The following is a 27322-nucleotide window of genomic DNA, read 5'->3' on the forward strand; positions in this document are numbered from 1 at the left end:
TCAACACACACCACCTAATTACAAAAATATAACCTCACACGCTACAATATCACATGTGGACCAAACAATGTCAGCTAAGACATAACACATACCCATATCACATGCCTCGAATGTGAAACACCTCCAAGAATTATGTATCAAACATTTGCAACACGCTACAAGCATCTGGTCAACCAAAATAATGAAGAACACTAACACATCAAAGAAAATCATCAATCATGTACACAATAATCAATGCGAACCACCAACACAAAAGGCACATGATAAAAAAAAATCCACAAGCATCATGAATTACCACTGTAACATCCACATCAACTCAAATTACTAGAATCATATCATCAGCATGCCGAACTTCAAGAACACTATCTACAATGATTTTCAACTAAGAAAAATCACTTGTGGAGCTCCAAACCATGAACCATCTGAATTGAAGACACACATAAACATCCCAAACATTCCTCTAAATCCCCAGATCAAGATATTACAATGCGAAGTAATGTATATCAAAATACTGACAATCTGGTATGACTGAGCAACAAAGAAACCAACCACAACATAGATATCCATAACTCACTCAAATATTCATGTGGACCTTTGAAAATTGTACTGGATCATCTACAAACAATCCTCTACAAACCCTTTAATCCGCAAACTCTGATCATCAACATGCTAAACAAACCAACTCACTAACCTTCATTGCATCACTGTCATAGACAGAGAAATATATTGACATCAATGATAAAACATCTCCCAGATATCACTAAAGCACATATTTGTAGCATACTACCTGCAATATCCAACAATCTCCCCAAATATCCAATAATCTCCCCCTTTGGTATTGATGGCAACATATGATATGAAAGACAATCAATGACAAAGAAATCAACAACTCTCTCATATTACTCTCTCCCACTATACAAATAACTCTCTCACCTTTATATCACTGCATAGTTTTTCACATGAATCTCTCCTCCTTTGACATAAAAGACAAAGACACATATTTGCACCACAAAACTCAAAACTGACTCATTGACTACTCCCCCTGAGTAGTAGCCTCCACTCATCAATCTAGATCACAAGATATGACTGTGAAATGCACCAAACTGATGCATACCAATGCATCTTAGTTCTAATAAGGAGGGGAAATCACCCCTAACTTCCCTCTGAGATACTCAAAAGTATCTTTAGGCAAAGACTTCATGAAAATGTCTACAATCTATTCCTTTGTAGGCACATACTCCAATGTGACTTCCTTCCCATGTACCTTGTCTCTCAAAAAGTGAAACTTGATTGATATATGCTTAGTCTTGGAATGCAACACATAATTCTTGGAAATTTTAATTTCACTTGAATTGTCATAGTAAATTGCAATAGGATCATCATACATTACTTTGATATCTTTCAACATCTTCTTTATCGATACCACTTGAGTACAATTGTTAGCAGCAACAATATATTTCGCCTCTACAATAGATAGAGAAATTGAATTTTTATTTTTGCTCAACCATGAAACCAACCTTTTTCCAAAGACAAATGCACAACCACTAGTACTCTTCCTATTATCAATATCTCCTACCCAATCAACATTAGTAAAATAACTCAAAGTAAAATCATCATCCTTAGGATACCATAAACCAAAATCAATAGTTCCTTTCAAATATCTAAAAATTATTTTAACAACTACAATATGAGATTCCTTAGGATCAAATTGAAATTTAGCAAGAAGACAAACAACATTCATGATATCCGGTCTAGTCTGAGTCAAACATGAAAATCGACCAATCATAGATTTGTATCTAGTCTAATTTTTTTTTAGGGGAATCATCATCCTTATTCAAATTAAATCCGCTCGCCATAAGAGTCATAGTTGGCTTTGTATCCTCCAAACCAAACTTCTTCAATAATTATTTCACATACTTTGACTGTGATATAAAAATCTCTTTTTCTGATTGTATAATTTGCAATCCCCGAAAGAATCTCATCTCTCCAATCATAGACATCTCAAATTCATTTTGCATTTCATTAGCAAATTCTTTGCACAAACTATCATTTCCTCCCAAAATAATATCATCAACAAAAACTTCAACAATCAGAATATTATCATGATCAATCTTGAAATAAAAATTACTATCAGTAGTACCTTTGTTAAATCCTAGCTTCAGCGAATACTTATCCAATCTGGCATACCATGCTCTTGGCACTTGCTTCAATCCATACAATTCTTTCTTAAACCGACACACCATACCCCTTTGATCAGTCAATAGAAATCCATCAGGTTTCTCTATGTACACCTCTTCTTCCTATTAGCAACAATCAAGAAGGAAGACTGAGAGGGGGAGGGGTGAATCAGTCTTCATTGGAAATCAGATAATCAAACACCAAAGCATAAACTGATAAACTGCAGCAATTGAAAGATAAGCAAATGAACAACACAACACACAACACCAAGATTTTTGACGTGGAAAACCCGGTCAAGTAAAAAACCACGGTGGGATCCTACCCATAATAAGATGATACTCTGCAATAGTATGTGAAGATATTACAATGGGGAATACACATGCATCTATGCATACTGCCTAGGCTCACTGGCCAAAATTTATGATGAACTTATAAGGCACTAAGGGGGGGGGGTGAATTAGTGATAGTAAATCAATACAAATCTGAATATCAATTTCACCAACTTAAAACTCAATAGGCATGTAAGTAATAACACCAAGTATCAATCACCACATAAAGCATAAACCACATGACACAAGAGTTCATACATGGAAAACCCAAATGGGAAAAACCATGATGGGAGTTAGTACACACAAGATCCATTATCTTCAGTATAGAGATCTGACCGGTTAAGGTATACAACACCTGGTTAGGGGCACACCCTGTTAGAAGTGTCTAATCCAAGTTAAGAGCTTTACAAAAAGGCCTATGCCTATTAGGAGCTACCCAAGTTACTGGGATTTGCAAACACAAGTTAATGTGTCACCTGGTTAGAGGATTTAATGATTAGACTTGTTAGGATCCAACTGCACCCTGTTAGGAGTGACCTTGTAAGAGGATTTTCTTGTTGCAACTGTTTGGGAGACAACAAGTACAAATGATCTTAGTATAAAACCTTTAGTGTCTGATAAGATCCACTGATTCAAACTTCACTCCAATCGCTTCAGATTGCTGGTAAATGGTTTGAATGCTTCTAGCACAAACTTTTCTCTACTCTACTTTCTTGCCAAATGTTCTCAAGATAGAAAAGTGACAAATGTAATTCAAAATGTTCCTTTTATTTGCACTTTCTCTACCGCAATAAATGCATTTGCCGACAAAACCCTAAAAAACCTTAAAATACTCTAAAGCATATTACCGGTAGCAAAACTCAATGATATTTATCGGTTATGATTCAAAAACACATCAAAACATAAAAATGCATTAGAATATGCAGATTTAACTTACAGTACATCATCCAGGGGTTCATCTCAAGATTTGACAATAAGCTCACCCCAAGTTGTAAAAACAACTTAGTTTGCCAGAGATAGATTATCGACATTAAGTGAAGAATTTGATTCCTCAGATGGTTTTTTATCACTCTTCTTCTTCCAAGTTCTATCATCTCAACTCTGGTTTCTTCAATATCAACTTTTTGCTTTCCTTTCTGGTCTGGAGGATGATTCACTGGTTGGTTTGTCTATGATATGCAAAACTTGGCAATGTGTCCCGATTTGTTGCAACGATAATATGCCATTCCAGATGCTCTCCAAGGTCCTGCATTGCCTCTACCTATTCTTCTTTTGTATTTCATTGCCACATGTCCAAAATTGTTGCAGATTGAACAACTCAAATTGACTCTCTTCTCCATCTCATAAGGACTAGACTGGTTAACATAGGGTCTTTGTCAATTAGTGCTTCTCCGGTCAGTGAAATTCCTTCTCCAATCACCATCAGTTCTTGGATTCATATGAGGTGTTGGATAATTAGCTCCATACCTGCATTCAGTAGATCTATGCCCATACATGTTTCATGTATAATAGTAACCTTCAAATTTCCTAGGCACATATCTAGTATTAGGTCTAGAGCCAGTATTAGCATCAGATCTGCTTCCAAAAACATTAGCAATATGTCCTGGTTTATGACAATTAAAACAAACAGGTTTGTAAGATTTCGTACCTATAGGTGTCTGAGCCTTGGGAGCTATTTTACCTTCATGCATGTTGCTCTTGGTACCTAAAGGTTCTCCCTTATCAAATGTATTGTATCCTAACCCAGATGTATCACCTTTCATCCTCTAAGATTGGATCTGTTCATCCAGCATAGAGGAACTCTTGTTGAATTTATCAAACTTCTCATTGGCCTCAGCAAGTTCCTTTGTAAGATCTTCATTTATTTTCATGAGGGTCTCTCTAAGAGACATTTCCATTTCAAGATCTGACTATAATGCTTCATTTTCTTCTTTCTCCTCATGCCAATGTTCATACAAATTTTCATTCTACTGCTTAATCTTAAAGATTTCATACTCTTTATCATGGATATGATCTTCAGCCTTTCTTTTAGCTTCAGGTTCCTCACTCATCTAGATTGTAAGTGCTTCCAGCCCTCTTCTCAGATTAGTCTTCTCACCGTTAACCTTCTCCACTTCTTCAACTAGTGCATCAATGTTTGCCTCATCTGAAGAACTATTGTCAGAGATCTCCAACAATTGTTTGGTTAGTTCTTTTCTTTTAGCTAGTGATGTCTTGTACTTGCTTCTTAGGGTTTCTAGCTCTTCCTTGGTTTCAACAAGTTCTTTAGCCATTTCTCAGTAACTCATTCCTTCACCCATATTTTCCTTAGGATTAGAGATCCCTTCCAAGTGGTTAATCCTTAAGGAAGTTAGGCTCTGATACCAATTGATGAACTTATAAGGCACTGAGAGGGGGGGGGGGGTGAATCAGTGATAGTAAAAACAATACAAATCTAAATATCAATTTCACCAACTTAAACTCAATAGGCATGTAAGTAATAACACTAATTATGCAATCACCAAATAAAGTATAAACCACATGACACAAGAGTTTATATGTGGAAAACCCAAATGTGAAAAACCAAGATGGGAGTTAGTACCCACAAGATCCACTATTTGCAGTATAGAGATCTGACCAGTTAAGGTCTACAACACCTTGTTAGGGGAACACACTTTTAGAAGTGTCTAAGCCCGATTAAGAGCTTTACAAAAAGGCCTATGAGGACTAGCCCTGTTAGGAGCTACCCAAGTTAATGGGAATTGAAAACACATTAATGTGTCACCTGATTAGAGGATTTAATGATTAGACATGTTAGGATCCGACCGCACCCTGTTGGGAGTGACCTTTTAAGAGGATTTTCTTGTTGCAACTGTTAGGGAGACAACAAATACAAATGATCATAGTATAACACCTCCAGTGTCTAATAAGATCCGCTTCAGAACATTATAACATCACATAGACTTCATGTCTCAACTGTTGGGAAAAATCATGTCTCAACCTTGCATTTATGCGAGGTTACTATTTATAGTAAGTTTTTATTTGAGCACGAAATGGTGCAAAACTCTCCCTGAAGCTTCTGGTTGGCTAGATAAGCATTCCGGTAAAATTGCGTCGCAAGGTCACAGCTAGTTTTGAAGATATTAAATTTTTCGTCTTGGAGGGGTGCGATAAAATGTTTAAACTTAATTTTGGGGGCTTTAGAGGCTCCGAAACGCCCTGAAAAGTGGCCGTAACCAGCGCAGCGGGTTACGAGGTGATAGAGCACTTCGTGAGCTTTCCGGCGCTTCAAATGGTTCAATCGGACACCTGGTTCTCAAGTTATGGCCTCCGGAAGTTTGTACTCCTGAAATAGGAAAAATAATTTGTATCGGATACATAAATGAGCTGTAAAGGGGAGCGACACATGTTGATGTGTGCTTTAACATGTCATAGAGCGTCTAGAAGGGAGATAAGGTCGGCTACACCTTATTGGGTGGTTTTAGCCCATGGTTTTGTAATACCGTTTGACGGTTTCTTGTATTGTATCTCCTATTTATGAGGTGTGTGAGATAGAGGTTGTGTGTAAGAGTCTTATGGCTATTGAGTTGCCTCTGAATCTCTGATTAGTGGTACTCCTGCGAAGAGCTTGCTCTGCAAGTATGTTGTAATCTGTTTTTTATTGCTGAATAAAATATTGAGCTGCTTTTGGAGTGTGGGGTTTTTCTCCCGAAAGGGTTTTCCCCACGTAAATCGCTGTGTTGTGGTATGAATGCTATTATATCTATTTCTATTTTATGTAACTGTTGTAACGATCTGAAATTTTTTTGTATTACCCTCCTCTCAAGGTTAGTGTAGGAAGTTGTTTCCACTACTTTACTTCCTTACAAGTGGTATCAGAGCCTGATCACCTTTGGTTTCAATTGTGGGCAGTTGGGTTTTTTGAACTAATCCAGATTTGAGTGGGAGCTTGTGCAGAAGACACTTTTTGATCTTGTTGCAGGAATATTCAGATGGCGAGTTCGTCAGGGAGAATAGAGGTGGAGAAATTTAATGGAAGTAATTTTGAGATGTGGAAGCTGAAGATGGAAGATCTGCTAATAGATCGAGATCTTTGGGATGCTGTTGATGCGAATGTCCAAAGGCCCTCAGATCCTACTACGGCAGCTCAGTATGATGTTATGGACCGAAAAGCCAAGGGTCTAATCAGACTGTGCCTGGCAGACTCTGTTCTAATCAATGTCCATGAAGAGAACTCTGCAAAGAAGCTATGGACTAAGCTTGGTGAGATGTATCAAGTGAAATCTTTATTAAATCAATTTTTCTTAAGAAAGAAATTGTATTCCTTGAAGATGGAAGAGGGTGGACGAATTGCAGACCACCTAGAAGCATTCAATATGTTGGTGGCTCAATTAGTATCCGTCGGTGTTAAGATGGACGAGGAGGAGAAATGTCAGATCTTGCTTTGTTCTTTGCCTGATTCGTGGGATTCTCTTGTTATGGCTATCGGTAGTACTTCTGTTTTTTTGAAATCTGAAGATGTGGTGGGTGCCCTACTCGGTGAAGAGATGCGAAGGAAGGTATCCATCAGTTCAAAGGAAGCCCTAACCGTTCGTGGAAGACCTAAGGAGAAAGGCAAGAAGAATGAGAAGCGCGACAAGTCCAAATCCAAAGGGAGATCGAAATCTCCTGGAAAGTCCAAAGTCATTTGCTGGAATTGCGGTAAACCGGGTCACATCCGTAAGGACTGCAAAGAAGAAAAGAAGAAGAAGAAAAAGAAAAGGTTCGATTCTGATTCTGAGTCCGACAAGGAAGATGGCGATGCATTTATTGCGGCTTTGGCGACTCATATAGGTAATGATGTCTGGCTAATTGACTCAGGTGCATCTTTTCATATGACTTCCAATAGAGATTGGTTTTCTGAATATGAAGGATTTAATGGAGGTAAGGTGTACTTGGGTGATGATTCACCTCTAGACATTGTTGGTCGAGGTAAAGTTAGAATCAGGTTTTCTGATGGTAGAATAAAAAGGATTAATGGTGTGCTGCATATCCCTGGATTAAAACAAAACCTGTTATCTGTGAGCAAACTGATAGATGCAGGTGTGTAGGTAGTCTTTTCTGAAGCGGGATGTAAGATGATTAAGGGTGCTATGGTAGTTGCTAGAGGTGTCAGGTTTGGCACTTTGTATAAGCTTGAAGCATACACTGTTGAATGTAATAGCACTTCTGTAAAAAGTAAATCTGTGGATACTTCATTGGAAGATTTGAAGGTTTCACCTTCAGCAGATGGAAATGGTTTTTGGGTACCTAAAGGTGCTCTTTCATATGAAGCAAAGTTACCTGCAGAGAAGACTATGTTATGGCACCAGAGACTTGGCCACATTGGAGAAAAGGGTCTAAGGACCTTGAAAAATAAAAATCTTGTTGAAGGTTTGAATGATTGTAATCTTGACTTTGATTTCTGTGAGCATTGCATTTATGGAAAACAAAACCGCGTTCAGTTTTACTCTAGTTCTCATAAAACTTGTGGTGTTTTGGATCTTATCCATTCCGATGTGTTTGGTCTAGTAGATGTCTCTTCGATTGGAAAATCCACATATTATGTTTCATTTATTGATGATTTTAGTAGAAGGACATGGGTTTATTTTCTAAAGAGTAAATCTGAAGTTTTTAGTCGTTTTAAAGAATTTAAAGCAATGGTTGAGTTGCAGACTGGAAAGAAAATAAAATGTTTGAGAACTGATAATGGCGGTGAGTTTTTCTCTAATGATTTTGATAGATTCTGTAAAGACTGTGGAATTAACAGGCAGAAGACAACTCCGTATTCTCCATAGCAGAATGGAGTTGCACAAAGAATGAACAGGACACTGATGGAGAAGGCTAGGAGTATGTTGAGTGGTGTTGGTCTCGAACAAAAGTTCTGGGCTGAAGCTGTTGCCACTGCTTGCTACCTGATTAACAGGTCTCCTACATCAGCTCTTGTTGATAAAACGCCTATGGAAGCATGGTCAGGTCACAAGCCTTCATTGAGACATCTTAGAGTTTTTGGTTGCGAGGCATATGCACATGTGCCAAAGGAGAAGCGAACAAAGTTGGAGAACAAGGCTGTGAAATGTATCTTCATCGGGTATAGTTATGGTGTGAAAGGATACAAGCTTTGGGACCCTGTTGCACAAAAGGTAATTCACAGTAGAAGTGTTATTTTTAGAGAAATTAAGTCTCCTTCTGTTACATTGCAGCCAAAACAGACTAAAAAAGAAGATGTGATTCAACTTCCTTCTACACCTGAAAGAGTTGAATCGAGACCCCTAGATAGGCAAGAATTTGAGGAGAGCTCGTCTAGCTCTGAATCTTCAGAAGAGGAGGAAGAACCTCCAACTCAGCTTGTTCGAAGGTCTACAAGACATAGACAACCACCTGAAAGGTATTCACCTAATGATTGGAGATGTATTTTTGCTCTGAATACTAGTGTGGATGAGCCGAAATCTGTAGAAGAGGCATTAGGTATGAATGATGCAGAATCCTGGAAGATTGCTATGGAGGAAGAAATGGCAGCTTTGAAAAAGAATGATACATGGGATCTTGTACCATTGCCTTAAGGACGAAAACCTGTTGGTTGTAAATGGGTGTTCAAGAAAAAGATTGGTTCAGATGGAAGCATTGAGAAGTATAAAGCAAGGTTGGTTGCAAAAGGCTACTCTCAGGTTGAGGGTGTTGATTACGGTGAGATATTTTCTCTTGTTGCAAAAATGACGTCTATTAGATTTTTGCTTTCTATTGCTACTGCTTATGATTTAGAGGTTGAGCAAATGGATGTGAAAACTGCTTTCCTTCATGGTGATTTGGAGGAAGATATTTATATGACATAGCCGGAGCACTATGTGGTGAAAGGCAAAAGTAATTTGGTCTGTAAATTGAAGAAATCTTTGTATGGCCTCAAACAAAGTCCTAGGATGTGGTACCAAAAATTTGATACATATGTGTTGAGTTTGGGATTTGAACGTTCTAAATCAGATCACTGTGTTTATTATAAATCTGATGGTGATCATTTCTTATTCATTGCATTGTATGTTGATGATATGTTATTCATTGGTAAAGGGAAAGGTATGATTTCAGAACTGAAGTCTCAGCTCGCTGCTAAATTTGAAATGAAAGATCTTGGTGCAGCAAAGCACATTCTTGGGATGGAAATTAGAAGAGATAGGGTGAACAGAAAGCTATGGCTAGGCCAGAGTAAGTATGTGAATTCAGTGTTACAGAGGTTCAACATGCAGAATTGTAGACCATTGAGTGTTCCTTTTACAGTTGGAATGAAACTATCTGTTTCAGATTGTCCTACATCCCCATTGGAGATGGAAGACATGAGCAGAGTGCCTTACCAGAGTGCGGTTGGAAGCTTGATGTATGATATGGTCTGTACTAGACCAGATATTGCCCAAGTAGTGGGAGTACTTTCTAGATATATGTCTAATCCTGGTAGAGTTCATTGGGATGCAGTCAAAAGAGTCTTCAGATATTTGAAGGGTACTTCAGAGTATTCTTTGTGTTATCATGGTAATTCAGTTGGAGACATGACTTCCCTTGATATCCATGGTTATGTGGATTCAGATTGGGCAGGTGATATTGATAGCAGAAGATCCACCAGTGCTTATGTGTTTACTTTGTTTGGTGGTGCAATTAGTTGGATGATTAAGCGACAGGCTGTGGTTGCTTTATCCACTACTGAAGCAGAGTATATGGCAGCTACTCATGCTTGTAAAGAGGCCATTTGGCTTAAGAGACTGTGTTCGGATATTGGAATAAAACAAGGTACAGTGACAGTTTACTGTGACAGTCAGAGTGCAATTAGCCTAGCTAAGAACCCGACATTTCATGCCCGGACCAAACATATTGATGTTCAGTATCATTTTGTTAGAGATATGGTCGAAGATGGTAGGGTGAAGCTGGTTAAGGTGGAAACTTTGATGAATGTTGCAGATGCTTTAACTAAGGCTGTGAGCACAGAGAAGTTCAGATGGTGTTCAGAGTCTATGGGCCTTATGGCCCCTAGCAATTGATTCATTGTGTTGACATTCCCTTCCGCTCCTGCAAGGTGTTCGACAAGTGGGAGATTTGTTGGGAAAATGGTGTCTCAACCTTGCATTTATGCGAGGTTACTATTTATAGTAAGTTTTTATTTGAGCACGAAATGGTGTGAAACTCTCCCTGAAGCTTCTGGTTGGCTAGATAAGCATTCCGGTAAAGTTGCGTCGCAAGGTCACAGCTAGTTTTGAAGATATTAAATTTTTTGTCTTGGAGGGGTGCGATAAAATGTTTAAACTTAATTTTGGGGGCTTTAGAGGCTCCGAAACGCCCTGAAAAGTGGTTGTAACCGGCGCAACAGGTTACGAGGTGATAGAGCACTTCGCGAGCTTTCCGACGCTTCAAACGGTTCGTCAATCGGACACCTGGTTCTCAAGTTATGGCCTCCGGAAGTTTGTACTCCTGAAATAGGAAAAATAATTTGTATCGGATACATAAATGAGCTGTAAAGGGGAGCGACACATGTTGATGTGTGCTTTAACATGTCATAGAGCGTCTAGAAGGGAGATAAGGTCGGCTACACCTTATTGGGTGGTTTTAGCCCATGGTTTTGTAATACCGTTTGACGGTTTCTTGTATTGTATCTCCTATTTATGAGGTGTGTGAGATAGAGGTTGTGTGTAAGAGTCTTATGGCTATTGAGTTGCCTCTGAATCTCTGATTAGTGGTACTCCTGCGAAGAGCTTGCTCTGCAAGTATGTTGTAATCTGTTTTTTATTGCTGAATAAAATATTGAGCTGCTTTTGGAGTGTGGGGTTTTTCTCCCGAAAGGGTTTTCCCCATGTAAATCACTGTGTTGTGGTATGAATGCTATTATATCTATTTCTATTTTCTGTAACTGTTGTAACGATTTGAAAAAGTTTTGTATTACCCTCCTCTCAAGGTTAGTGTAGGAAGTTGTTTCCGCTACTTTACTTCCTTACATCAACTCCTCTGATCATCGCACTATCAGAAATACAAAATTCGCTCATCATTTTTCACACTATCAAGCTCATATATATATATCCTTTCACACCTCATCACACATTTAAAATCATCATAAGGTCGGCTAGAACCTTGTTACAATTTCCTAGGTTTAATGCATCTAGACAATCTTGCATTGTACGCTTTAGTTATGTCAGCCACCGACATAACAAATCCAATTCTGTGTCGTTTTACCGATCTGAGTGATTTTCATCACTACCGGTTAAGTCTCCATCAACTAATCTATTTAGTCAAACAAATCTCATTCACCTGATCAAATCAACATGTGCGCTCATGAACATATCTTCATCTGATAGTCTTCAATGCTGCTGCAAAACCGCATCATCTCATTCTTCACGATTTTCACGTACCGGTTGTCAGAATATAAGACTATCAGTCTTTTACCGGTTGAAGTCCTAATAACTAGTTCCCCTTTTTAGTTGCAGTGTAGGACTTAGATGACCTAAAGAAACATAGTTCCCAACAATAACAACATACAAAATAGTCATCATACATAAATCTAATCTCTATGCACAATAGACATAAACCAGTTGCATCAAGAAAACACACATTACTGGTTTAGTTCAAACGATCAAATGCCAACAAGTTATATGCCTGGAAGGCTCCAACCCTCAGGGAAGTCTCACTGACTTACAAAATGAATTGGACTACAATCCAAAAGAAATGAACTACAATAGTAGCATCTACATATGCCTGATAATAGTGTTGGTTACGCACAGTTGTCTGCCCTGCAACATCGATCTCACCACAACACTTCCCCGAATGATATATCTCTTTTTCATACATAAAACTCTCTCTGATAATGCAGACATAACATCGACACATAAATTACATAAGTATATCACCTATATATATATAAATCATCAACCTTGATAGCAAGGTCAGCTAAACCCTCAACCCTCAGCTTATATATACAAAAACCACATTACAGGATATAAAAATCGACCACCGGACCAATATTATGATTTACATTACATATCATGGACCTAATTCAAATTTCCAAATGATCATATCCACCAGAAATCACGCCAAGATCAATCGCAACATGTTACACCACCAGAAATACCGCATAACACACAAATCATCACCGGTTGATAGAAATCACCAAAACTCGCACAACGATCAATGCAGATAACCAAAACAACTAGGACACACAATTAGGAGACACCATCGAACATGTTAGAATCATCTGGAACAGTTGCACCAACACCTCAAATCAAATCTTCATCAGTCAACGTCTCAAAGCTCAAGAACACAACCAAACAACAACTGTCACAAAGAAAGATAAGTTGTGGGTCACCAAATCATGAACCATCTGAAATGAAGATACACAAGATCATCCCAAACAACATCCCAAATTCTCAACACAATATCTAATCATACCAGAATATAACAAAGGGAATACCGTCAGGAATACCAATAGGAACAATAGGAACCAGTAACCAAAGAACAACAAACCGGATCAAAAAATCTTCACAAGCTTAGCGGAAGAAATCACAGGAATATTTTGACATCAATGAAAACAACATATCCAAGTCCAACAACAAAATCTAACAGACTACACCAATCTCCCAACAATCTCAGCTACTTAACAATCTTCCCCTTTGGCATTGATGGCAACATATGAATGTGAAAAACAATCAATGCAAAGAAAGAAGATATCACCAGCAAACTCCCCCTAAGATCAGGATAGATAATGCAGTTTTTCACATGATCTCTCCAAAAATAGAAAACCAAACATATATCTCTCTCCACCAAAACACAAAAATATGAATCTATCACAACCAAATCAACAAACTACTCTAGCAAAGGAGCATCACTAACACATCAATCTAGATAAGAAGAATAAGGCTTTGAAATCTACCAAATTGATGCAACTCAATGCATCTAGTTCTCATCAAGAGGGGTGGTTACCCCTAGTTTATCTCTCAAATAGACAAATGTATCTGTAGGCAAAGGCTTAGTAAAAATATCAGCAATTTTCTCCTTTGCAGATATATATTCCAGCTTCACCTTTTGTTCACTAACTTGCTCCTTTAGGTAATTGTATTTAATTGATATATGCTTAGCCTTTGAATGTTGTATCGGATTCTTTGACATGTTTATAGAACTATAATTATCACAGTATATAACAGTAGGCTCATCATAAATAATTATGATATCTTTCAATATTTGCTTCATCCAAACTATTTGAATGCAATTACTAGCAGCAACCATGTACTCAACTTCAGCAGTAGATAGAGATACCGAGTCTTGTTTCTTGCTAGCCCATGAAATCAACTTCTCACCCAAAAGGAATTCTCCACTAGTAGTACTCTTTTGGTCATCTACATCACCTGCCCAATCTACATTAGTGTAAGCACATTACATGAAATCATCTTTTTTAGGGTACCATAAACCATAATCCACAGTTCCCTTTAGATATCTAAATATTCTTTTAACAACACTAACATGAATTTCCTTCAAATTAACTTGATATCTAGCAGCCATACATACACCATGCATAATGTCGGGCCTAGTCTGAGTAAGATATAATAGTCCACCAACCATACATCTGTACAAACTCTGATTAGCTTTAGGAGATTCATCATTTTTAGACAATTTACAACCAGTCACCATAGGAGTTCCAACCGGTTTGGAATCATCTAGTCCAAAATTCTTCAACAATTCCTTCACATACTTAGTTTGAGATATAAAGATACCTTTCTCTGTTTGTGCAATTTCCAAACCTAATTTTTTTTTCATCTCACCAATCATAGACATTTCAAATTCCTTTTGCATATCATGGACAAACTTCATGCTCATATCATGATCACCACCAAAAATAATGTCATCAATAAAGACTTCAACAATAAAGATGTTATCATTTTCAATTTTAAAGTACAAATTACTATCAGCAACACCTTTAGTGAATCCTAATTTCAACAAGTATTTATCCAATATAGCATACCAAGCTCTAGGAGTGTTTTTTAGTCCATAAAGTGTTTTCTTCAACTTGCATACCATATCACCATCATCTGATAATAAAAATCCATCAGGCTGTTCAATGTAGACTTCTTCTAGATCACCATTCAAAAATGCAGATTTGACAGCCATCTGATATACCTTGAAATCTTTATGAGCAGCATAAGCAAGTAACAACCTAACAGCTTCAATTTTGGCAACCAGAGCAAAAATTTCTTCATAATCAATTCCTTCTTGATGTGAATACCCTTTATAGGCCAGTCTAGCTTTATTTCTGACTACTTCACCGGCTTCATTCAATTTGTTCCTAAAACCCATTTAATACCAATAACATTTTTATCCTTAGGTCTAGGTACAAGTTCCCAAGTATTATTCTTTTCAATCTGATCCAATTCTTCTTCCATAGCCCTTATCCAACTCTCATCTTTACAAGCTTCAACAAAATCTTTAGGTTCAACTCTGGATATCAAACATACCTCTCCTGCAGCTAACCTTCTTCTAGTCATCACACCTTTATTCTTATCACCAATAATCTGATTCTTAAAGTGATTTAATCTAACATACCTCAGAGTCTTCTGATTCTCAGATTCCTACACATCATCACTAGCAGCAGCAACATCTGGATTAACTGTCTCTGTCTCTACCAGATCATTCTTCTTAGGTCCTTCAGGTTGAATAGGAGCTAAAACAACATGTTGACCTTCATCATAAGCTCTGATCTCATTTCCAAGGTTCTCATCTACCTTCACACATGCACTCTCAACAATCTTTCTTAGTCTCTTATTATAACACCTGTAGGCTTTACTCTTTGTGGAATATCCCAAAAAGATACCTTCATCACTTCTAGCATAAACTATCCAATATCCTCATCTCTCTTGATATAACATTTGCTACCAAAAACTTTGAAATATTTCACAGTAGGAACATGACCAAACCAAAGCTCATAAGGGGTCTTACCGATATCACCTTTGATATGAACTTTGTTAAATGTGTAGACTACAATGCTAATGGATTCTCTCCAGTATATCTTCAGAACATTTCCTTCAATCAACATAGTTCTTGCAACATCCAAAACAATAATGTTCTTCATTTCAACAACTCCATTCTATTGTGGGGTTCTAGGAGCAAAAAGTTGTCTTCTGATTCCATGCATCTCACATAAAGAATTGATCTCACTGGAACATAATTCTCCACCTCTATGAGATCTCAGATACTTTAGCTTTGATCCAGACTCTGTTTCAACTTTAGCTTTGAATATCTTTAATTTCTCAAATGCTTTTGATTTCTCCTTCAAAAAGACAACCCACATCATCCTAGAATAATCATCAATTATCAACATAAAGTATCTATATCCCTGCACACTTCTAACATTTGTAGGTCCACATAGGTCAATATGCACAAGATCCAGCAATCCATCTGATATATACCATTTGTTCTTAAAAGAAATTCTTGTTTGCTTACCCAAATGGAATTCCTTACATACCGAATTAACAAGTTTAACAATCTTAGGCAGATCTCTAACAACATGTGTAGAACTAATCTTGATTAGTGAATTAAAGTTTACATGACATGTACTTCTATGCCATAACCAACTCTCATCTATCTTAGCAATCAAACAACTTTTCTCACTTGCATTCAAATGAAAAATGCTACCTTCAGTCTTAGTCCTAGATGCAATCTCTATACCGAGGCATTCAAGATTTTGCATTTACCATCCTTTAATTGCAGATCATAACCCTTGTCAACCATCTGTCAAACACTCAAAAGATTATGCTTCAAACCTTCAACATACAAGACTATTAAAAGAATAAATATCTTGATGGCTTTTTGTGTGAGGGAATTAGTTTTAAATTAAAAATTTGAGAAAGAAAGTCAATTTGAATTTTATGAAAAGTGGAATTTTTATAAATAAAGTATTGTGCCCTAAAAAGATATTTTTGGGTGAAAATTCGTATATAATTGAGAAATTTTTCAAAAAGAAGGGCTCTCTTCTTTTTGGAAAATTTTCCTCTCTGTGTATGAATGGGAGGCCTGACATTTTGGAAAATTTCCTCTCAGGTGTGGATTGGGGGTTTTTGCCTAGAGGTGTTCATAATATGTTGAAGGGATTTTTTTTGGTGGAAAAAGCTTTGGAAGGTTTGGTGTGTTTTGATGTGTGTTTTCATCCGTTGGATCTTCTTCAATCTTCTTCCAGGAAAGCATTTGAAGGTTGGGTTTTAAAACCTTTGTTTGTTTATTTTTGTCTTTCTGAGCATGTGTGACTCAAATGGTTTTCTTTCTTTCCCTCTCTTTGTTTGGAAAGAAATAATTGATTGATAAATCTGGTTATCAATTTCATTTTAGTGAGCATATATGCAACTCATTTCTTTCTTTTGTGAATTTGGAAATGGGGGTTTGTTATGTATTTCCAAATTTGTGTTATGAGTTTATTCTAAGAATTTCTGGTTTGAAATGCTCAAATAGAAACTAAGATTGTAAATGTTACTAGTCACCTGGAAGGAAATTTAATTTTATTAAACTGATGTTGGCTTGTTTTATTTTGATTATACTTATTTAAAAAAAAAAAAAAACCCCAAAAAATATGTGGGCTACCCCACCCATGGTTACCCATGGGTTGTGGGTGTGCCATGGCACTCCACAGCCATGGGTGCCCCATGGAAACCCATGTTGTGGGTGTCGTGGGCACTCCACAACCATGGGCGCCCCATGGGAACCCACGCTATGGGTGCTATGGTACTCCATAGCCATGGGGGCCCTTGGGGGAACCCATGGGTTGTGGGTGACATGGCACACGCACAACGTGGGTCTCCCACTCACCGCCTCCCTCCTCCCCATTTTGTGGGGCTTGCTAGCAGTTAAAGAAAAATAATATTTAATGGTTTTTTTTTTATATTTATATATTTATTAATTAGTATATTTTCTTTTTAAAATTATATATTTAAAATATAATTACTAGTTAATTATATTTAATTTAATCAGTTTTGAATTAGCTAACTTGGTATTTGGAATATCTGATATATATATATATATATATATATATATATATATATATATATATATATATATATATATATATATATATATATATATATATATATATATATATATATATATATATATATATATATATATATGATTTATATTTTTATATGTATATATATACATATTGCTGTATATATGTAATTGTTTATTATTTTGGAATTATTAAATGATGTTAGTGAATATGACATTGGAGAAATGTAATGTTTTTAAAAAAATATTAAGAAATTTGTTTAAACGAAATTTAGAAATTATAGTCAAACTTGGTCAACATGGATTAGATAGGAAAATAAATCTTTATTTTGAAATAATTGACAGTGTTTGTTTGTTTGGCTTCGTAGATAAGTCATCTTGCAAATTGATTGGTATATGTGGAATTAGACCTTTTCATGTGTGTGTGGGTGTGTATTTTTAAATTAAGTCATTGTGGAAGTCATTTTGGTGTATGTTGACTTAGACCCTTTTCATGCGTTTTTTCCCTATTGTAGATTTTCTTGTCATGGAGGGATAAATTAATTGAAAGAGCTACAATTAGATAATAATAGCTTTAAATTATATTTTTTATTTGTCTTTATCATTCCTTAAAATGGAAATGTCTAGTGTGCAAGTGAATCCTTGTTGGATATTTACTCTGATTGGAGGATTTTGGTGTTTGATTTGAAAAGAGTCATTCTCGTGTTTACATTGGTATGTTGTTGAGTGTGAGTCGATCATGCAAGTTAATTTGTTAAGTTTTATTTAGTTGTACTTGCTTTATTTTGGTTGTGGTCTTGCCTTGGGAATAGACCCGTTGTTCGTTTCACACCTCCAGTTGGTTACACCTTGGTAGAGGGTTTGGTTAACCAAGTTTGTTTCTTCAGTTTTGCTTGAACTCTCTATGGTTGGTTGACTTTTATTTTTTTCCTTGGAGTACTTTGGAGGTTGTTTAGTGTCATAAGGAAGAGTGGCTTCTAAGTGGGGGTCGAGGCCCAAAGTAGTTGCCAGGATAACCCCTTGGAAGTTTGAGTAATAAGTGATAACTTAATTAATAAACCGGGGTTGGGTTTTAAAACATTAATCAATACTAGTTGTGGCTCGCTTATGGTTGAGTGTTTATATAGACTCAGGATGCAGTGCGAAGGCTTGGAATGGAAAACCAACCACCTTGTCTTCATGAAAGGTTTGTTGGATCTGCATGAGTCATGGATGGGGGTCGGGGGTTCGGGAGAGGCTACTAGGATAACCCAAGATGGGGGTCGGGGCGTATGGAGGCTTTCCAAGATAACCCATACTAGCTATGCGATGACACTCTTCCCTTATGTTCACTAGTGTGTAGTCATGTGTTGGCTTTACTTGGAGTATTCTTGTGGGAGTCATATTTGTATGTTTATGCCTTATGTGAATAGCTGATGTACATGTTATACCATGTGAATGCTTTATTGTGGTTTTCTTGAGGGCCTTATTACTATCTCCTAGCATGGAGGGGTGGTCCTTTTTGGACCACATGGTCGGGTGGTAGTGTCATTTTCCATCGGGTATTTTGTTCGTGCCTTTCTTGTAAGGGATTAGCTTCCCATGTGCTCCATAAGTATCTCTTGGATTTACTCCATTCCATTGTACCGGTTGGATCCTCTTTATTCTTCTTGGATCATATTGTATCTCTTATACCTTATGTTGTCGGGTGTATCATTTGTTTATTTATATGCCTTCATGGCAAGTTGTAATTTGATGTAACCATTATGTATTTTTATGATACTTGTAGTTTTAGGTGCAATGTAATATTATGTTATCCTTGCAATGTAAAAGCAATGTGTTATGATGAGATTAAATGGTAGGATTTACATCTTTAATTAAAATCATTGATATAATGTAATTGAATGTATTATCATGAATGAAGCACAATAATATTAATATTATCACACACAAAGTATGAAACAATCATTGTTTAGTGTAATTAAGTTCAAAATGGATAAATATATATCTTAAGTGGATTAATTGACCTTAATTAAGGATTAGTTTAATTAAGTAATCCACATTGGAAAACCCTTTAGGAGTTTAAGGTTAAGTCTTCTACCTATGCAACTTCTATTGCAATGCTATTCATACATTTATGCATATGGTATTGTTTAAAATATATATTTTACACTCTTTTCGAGTGTTTGTAGTTGAATCCTTTAGGGTTTCTTGGTAGGGCACTACAACTCCCTGAACAAAGATCAGATAAAAGGTCTAGAACTTGTATGTAATAGTTTTACTATAATACAAGAGATTACTTTGGTGTGTGGGTTTTTCACCATTAAGGGTTTTCCCACGTGAAGTCTGGTGTACATCTTTGTGTTTGTGTTTTTCATATTGCTCTGTTTATCTTGTATTGTGTATCTTAGTTGTTATAATTTGAATTAATACACTCATTTGCTTCACCTCTCTAATAAATTGACATTAGGAAGGCGTTTCCCCCACTGTGCTTTCATTACAAGTGGTATCAAAGCCTAGCCAGTTGTGTTATCCTTGTAGGTAGGATGGGTTTTTGTGTTAATTTTGTAGTAGGTGTTTTGTGGAGGTTTGTTTGAAATTGCAGACTGATATGGCTAGCACATCAGGAAGAGTGGACATTGAGAAATTCAATGGCAGCATCTATGAGTTATGGAAACTCAAGATGGAAGACCTATTGGTTGATAGAGACCTCTAGGTTGCACTATCCGGATCAAAAAATTTAGGCATGAAACAAGAAGATTGGGATCTCACATATTGGAAGGCCAAAGGGATGATTATATTGAAAATTCTGTTCTCTTGAATGTTCATGAGGGGAAGATGGTAGCTTCTTTGTGGAAGAAACTTGGTGATATTTATCAGAGAATGTCTCTAGTAAAAAAAATTTTCCTGAGGAAGAAGTTATACTTTGTGAAGATGAGAAGAGGGACATATGTGGCAGATCATTTAAATGATTTCAACACGATCATTGCATAGTTAACTTCTATGGGAGATAAGAATGAGGATGAGGACCGGTGTATGCTTCTGTTGTGTTCCTTGCCGAACACATGGGACCATCTACTGATGGCTATTGGGAGTACAAGAATCACTTTTAAAATGGAGGATGTGGTTTCTTCACTGTTCTCAGAAGAGGCATGAAGAAAGTCTCCTGAAATGGCCAAGGAGGCCCTTGTTGTTCGAGGAAGATCAAAAGAGAAAGACAAACAAAAAGACAAGAAGTCCAAATCCAAATCAAAGGAGAGATCAAAGTCTCCTCGAAAGAAGTCCAAGGTGAAATGCTGGAATTGTGGGCAGTCTGGCCTTATCTAAAAGGATTGTAAAGAGGAGAAAAAGAAGAAGAAGAATAACTCTTCTAATACAAAATCTTTTTATAGCGATGCAGATGCCTTCATTGCTTCCTTGGAAAAAAAGACATCTGATAATGTCTGGTTGATTGATTCTAGTACATCTTTCTATAAGACATCTCATAAAAAATAGTTTTCCAAGTATGAAGAGTATTATGGTTGAAAGGTTTACCTGGCTAGTGATTCATCTCTTCAAATTGTTGGTTGAGGAAGAGTCAAAATTCAATTTCTTGATGGAAGAACAAAGGGAATTGATGGTGTTATGTACATACCAGGTCTGGCTTGTAATCTTATTTCTATTAGTAAGTTGAATGATGCTAGTGTACAAGTATTATTCTCAAGGGGTGGTTGTAAGATGACTAGAGGCTCTATAGTGTTGGATAAGGGTGTAAGGATTGGTACTCTATTCAAGCTAGATGGATAGTCTATTCAATGTAGTAGTGTCTCTGGAAAGTCAGATAAGGTTGCCTAGAAGAAGAACGCTGCAATTTCAATGGAGGTCAAACTTCCTACTGAGAAAACCATGCTTTGGTATCATAGACTCGGTCACATAGGAGAGAAGGGCTTAAAAGCTCTGAAAAACAAAAAACTGGTAGAGGGGCTTGATGATTGTAACTTTTAATTTGAATTTTGTGAACACTGTATATATGGAAAGAAACACTGTGTTTCATTTTATTCTAGTCCTCATAAATCTTCTGGATTGTTGGATTATATTCACTTTGATGTATTTGGTCCAGTTAATGTTCCTTCATTGTCAAATTATAGATATTATGTTTCTTTTATAGATGACTATTCGAGAAGGGTGTTTGTGTATTTTCTGAAAGACAAATCAGAAGTGTTTAGTCGGTTTAAGGAATTTAAGACCTTGGTTGAAAATCAAACTGGTAAGAAAATTAAATGCCTAAGGATTGATAATGGCGATGAGTTTTGTTCAGTAGAATTTGATCAATTTTGCAAAGACCATGGAATTAAAAGGTATAAGACCACACCTGACACTCCACAACAAAATGGAGTTGTTGAAAGGTTGAACAAAATGTTGATGGAAAAGGCAAGAAGCATGTTGAGTAGTGTTGGTCTAGAGAAGAAGTTTTGGGCTGAGGCTGTGTCTATAGCATGTTATTTACAAAATAGATCTCCCACTTCAGTGTTGGTGGATAAAACTCCCATGGAAGCATGGTCTAGTAAGAAGCCCTCTTTGAGACATATTCGTGTCTTTGGTTATGAGGCATATGCTTACATTCTTGATGTAAATAGATCTAAGTTGGATAAAAAAGTTGTTAAGTATATCTTTATTAGCTATGGCTTGAGAGTGAAAGGATACACGATTTGGAATCTGGTGACTGAAAAGGTATTGTACAATAAAAGTGTGGTAATATGTGAGCTGAAGATCACCTTAGTTGATTTGCAGTCTGAAAAGACAGAGGAAGAGGAAGCAAAAGTTGAAATTCCTCCAACTCCAAAAAAGGAGGAACTTTCAACTCCATGTGTACCTGAAAGTGAGGAGATCTCAAGCATCTCTAATAGTTCTAGTCAAGAAGAAGAACAAGAACCTCCACCTCTACCATTGAGGAGGTCTACACGAGACAAAAGACAACTTGATAGGTATGGTTTTTCATTGTTAGATACAAATTATGCCTATGCTTTGGTTACTAACACTGATGAGCCAAGGACTGTGAAAGAGGCAGTGTAAATGCCTAATTTAGATTCTTGGTTGGAGGCCATGAACGAAGAAATGGCTTCACTAAAGAAGAATGAAACCTGGGATCTAGTTCCCTTGCCTGAAGGTAGAAAACCCATTGGCTGCAAATGGGTATTTAAAAAGAAAATTGGTCTAGATGGCACCTTGGAAAAGTATAAAGCTAGATTAGTTGCGAAGGGTTATTCCCAAGTTGAGGGAAGTGATTATGGAGAAATCTTTTCTCTTGTAGCAAAGCTGAGATCTATCAGATTTCTTTTGTCACTTGCTACAACATACGACTTTGAGATCGAGCAAATGGATGCGAAGACAGTGTTCCTTCATGGCTATTTGGAGGACAAAATTTATATGTCCCAGCCTAAGCACTTTGTGTTTAAAGGTAAATAATCCTTGGTTTGCAAGTCAAAAAAGTCTCTCTATGGTTTGAAATAGTCACCTAGAATGTGGTACCAGAAGTTTGACACATTTGTGTTGTCTCTGGGACTTGTAAGATCGAAGTCTGATCATTGTGTGTATTACAAAATGAAGAATGATTATTTACTTATCATTGCTATGTATGTGGATGATATGTTGTTCATTGTGAATGATAAGGGTATTATTTCTGACTTAAAATCTCAGTTGTTAGCATGGTTTGAAATGAAAGATTTAGGTGCAGCTAGGTATATTATGGGGATGGAAATCAATAGGGTTAGAAGGAATAGAAATCTTTGGCTCATTCAGAGAAAGTGCATTAGTACTATCCTAGAGAGATTTAACATGTCAGACTGCAAGCAGTTAGTAGTTCAGTTCCAGTATTACAGGGAACGAAACTCTCTATTGAAGATTGTCCAAAATCTTTGTCTAAGATGGAGGACATGGCCAAGGTGCCTTATGCAAGTGTAGTTGGTAGCCTAATGTATGCAATGGTCTATACAAGGCTAGACATTTCTGAAGAAGTGGGATTATTAAGTTGATCTATAGAAAATATAGGAAGATCACATTGGGATGTTGTGAAGAGAGTGTTTAGATACTTGAAGGTACCTCTTAGTATGCTTTGTATTACCATGGATATTTGGTTGGATCGTAGAGGACTGTAAGAATTTTGGGATATGTAGATTCTAATTGGGCAGGGGATATTGACAATAGAAGATCCACCAATGGATACGTATTCATGTTGAGTGGTGGTACAATCAGTTGGATGAGCAAGTGACAAGTTGTAGTCACTTTACCCACTACAAAGGCAAAGTACATGGAAGTAACTCGTGCCTATTTAAGAGGCTATTTGGCTTAAGTGTTTTTGTTCTGATGTTGGGTTTAATGCAAGACAAATTTATGTTTGTTGTGATAGTCAGAGTGCCATTTGTTTGGCAAAAAAATCTCACTTTTCATGCTAGGATGAAACATGTTGATGTTCAGTATCACTTTGTTCATGACATGGTGGAAGATGGAAAGGTTAATCTAGAAAAGGTGGATACTCTGAAGAATGTTGTGGATCCGTTGATGAAACCTATGAACATATAAAAGTTCAAATGGTGTATTAGCTCTATGGGCCTTGGAGCCCATGATTCTCTTTAGTCTTTAATATTCTGGAGATACCAATATGTTCTTCATCAAGTGGGAGAATGTTGAGAATGAGTGTCTCAAACTTATTGGTTGAAATATCGAATATTACTAATTCATGTTATTCGTCATTTGGTTTTGTTGTAGTTTTGATTTGTTCCGTATTGTGAAAAAGTGTTATCGGTCGAACTTGAGTTTTCAGTAGCTGAAGTCACCTTTCTGACAAAGTTCGACCAACCGATAAGAGACTTGTGAGGGGCCCACTATCAGGGATCAAAGATCTGGTGGAATAAAACTTGGTTATAATGAAAACTAATGAGTTACACTTCCATCAGGTGGCAATCAACCGATAAGAGACTTGTGAGGGGCCCACTATTAGATATTAGAGATCGGGTGGAACAAAGCATGGTGACAATGAGAACTAGTGAGTTACACTTCTATCGGGTGGTGATATGTCGATATGCTTTGAAATGGTCTTGGTGGGAACCATGACTGACTCATGGTGTCGTGCTAAGTTGGAAGCCCATGATTGGTCTGAATGGGGGCATTAGCAAATAGTCTTAAGGATTTTGTGGGGACCATGATGAACTCATTTTGACTTCCTGAGTTGTCTATTAAAGATTAGTGGAAACTGCAATGACTCAGAGGAAGTGAAGGTGACAACATGCGTGTTATTGACATTCTGAGAAGTTAGATAGTTGGAAGATGTAGTAACTAAAATGAATTGTTTTTCAATAGAGACATTTAAACATATAAAAAATAATTGCAGGAGGTTGGATCATGTGAGGATGATTTCTATCATTGTGCAAAGAGGATTGTAGCAATTGATTGGTAATTCTGTAAAAACCTGAAATGAAAAGCTGATTAAGATTGTAATCTTCTATACTGCTCCCTAAATAGAGATTAAATCAAAGGTCTGGAACTTGTAAGCAATAGTTTTACTATAATACAAGGCATTACTTTGTTGTGTGGGTTTTTGACTTGTAAGGGTTTGCCCATGTGAAGTCTGGTGTACATCTTTGTTTTTGTGTTTTTCATGTTGCTCTATTTATCGTGTATTGTGTTTCTTAGTTGTAATTCGAATTAAAACACTCATCTTCTTCACTTCTCTAATAAATTGACATGAGGAATGCATTTTACACACTCTTCTTTCCTTACAACTTTGAGCTCTACAAAAGTGTATTTTTATTTTTGTAAAAAAATATTATGCCTAAAGGAAAATACAGTGGAAAGTTTTAGAAATGTAAAGAAAATGGTGATTTGGTTGCCACATCACATGACACATAGATATGTTTGGTAGAAATAGGTTCAACCAAACTTATTAGGTAGAAAATAGGTTCAAACAAACTAATTTTGGCCAAACTTATTGTGCCATTTAGGCACTACACAACTGCCACATAGGTTCGACCGAACCTATTTTGGTCATACTAAGTTCGACCAATCTTATTTAGTTAGCCTCAAGTGTACACACTAGTGTGCTTTAGCCCTCTTATGAACTTTGGTATGGAAGGACATCGTCTATGAAATATTTTAGAGTATGTGGAAGTAAATGCTATATTAGGAGATGAATAAAACTTAGGAAAGTTTGACACAAGAGTTGAAGGTATTTTTCTTGGCTACTCTACTAAAACAATATATTACAGATGTTAGAACAAAATATTGAGAAGAATTGTTAAAAGACCAAATGTGAAATTTGATGAATACACTTCAAAGAATATAGTTACAAAAATAGGATATGAATCTAATGAGTCTACCAAAACACAAGAAGAAGAAAAGGTTGAAGAAATAGAGGTACATGATGATAAGGAAGATGCTCTGGAAATTGCTCTTAAGACTTCAAGATATGTGTAGAAGAATCACTCTGAGAAATAGATTATTGGAGACAAGAATAGAGGTGTTATCACTAGAAGTAAAGCTTCTGAAGAATAGATAAATTTATGTTTAATTTTAGAAACAAAACCGAAAACATCGAAGGATGCTTGCAGTGATCAGCATTGGATGGAAGCTATGCAAGAAGAATTAGACTTGGGAACTTGTCCCAAGATTGGCTGACAAGAATGTGATAGAAACTAAATGGGTATTTCAAAACAAACTGGATGAGGATGGTCACATAGTGATAAATAAAGCAAGACTTGTATGTAAAGACTACTCATAGGTAGAAGGAATATATTTTGAGGAGACTTATGCTCCTATATAAAGAATGGAAGCTATTAGAATTTTTTTGGGTTTTGCAGCTCACAAGGATTTCAAGGTCTATCGGATGGATGTAAAGCCTACATTCTTGAATGGAGAACTGAAAGAGGAAGTACACATTGAACAACCAAAATGATTCAATCTATTAGATACTCTAGATATGGTTTGTAAACTGAAGAAGGCATTGTATGGACCGAAGCAAGCTCCAAGAGCTTGGTATGCAAGGCTTGATAGGTATTTGTTGAAGCAAGGATTTCAAAAAGGTGCTACTAACAATAATCACTATTTTAAGGTTGTAGAAAAATGACATCTTGATTTTAGTTGTTTATGTGGATGATATAATCTTTGGAGGAAATGATGGTATGTGCAAGAAGTTTTTTGATGAGATGCAAGAAGATTTTAAAATGTATATGATTGAGGAGATGATATTATTTCTTGGTTTACAAGTTAATCAAAAAGACGATGGTATATTTATTTCACAATCTAAGTATGTCAAAAAAATATTGAAGAAGTTTGGAATGGAAAATGCTAAACTTGTATGTACTCCTATGGCTACTAGTTGTAAGTTGAGCAAAGATGTTGAATCACTGAACATTGATCAAAGCATATATAGATCAATGATTAGAGGTTTATTGTATCTGACTGCTACTAGACTGGATATCATGCATGCAGTTTGGCTTGTGGCTAGATTTCAGCAAGACCCTAGAGAAACACATGTTGTTGCTGTGAAAAGAATCTTTAGATACCTGAAAGGAATAGAAGACTATGGTCTGTTGTACCCTTAAAGATCTAATTTCACTCTGATTTCCTACACAGATGCAGATTGGGCTGGTTATGTGAATGACAGGAAAAGTACTAGTGGGGGTGTATTTTTCCTTGGACCTTGTTTGGTTGCTTGGTCAAGTAATAAATATGATTTAATTTCTCTATCTATTGTTGAAGTTGAGTATATTTTTGTTGCTACTTGTTGTACTTGGGTATTATGGATGAAACAAACTTGAAGGACATTGGAATATTATTTGATGAACCTATCTCTATCATTT

The sequence above is a fragment of the Cryptomeria japonica genome, chromosome 9 (assembly GCF_030272615.1).
Source record: "Cryptomeria japonica chromosome 9, Sugi_1.0, whole genome shotgun sequence".
Lineage (NCBI taxonomy): Eukaryota > Viridiplantae > Streptophyta > Pinopsida > Cupressales > Cupressaceae > Cryptomeria > Cryptomeria japonica.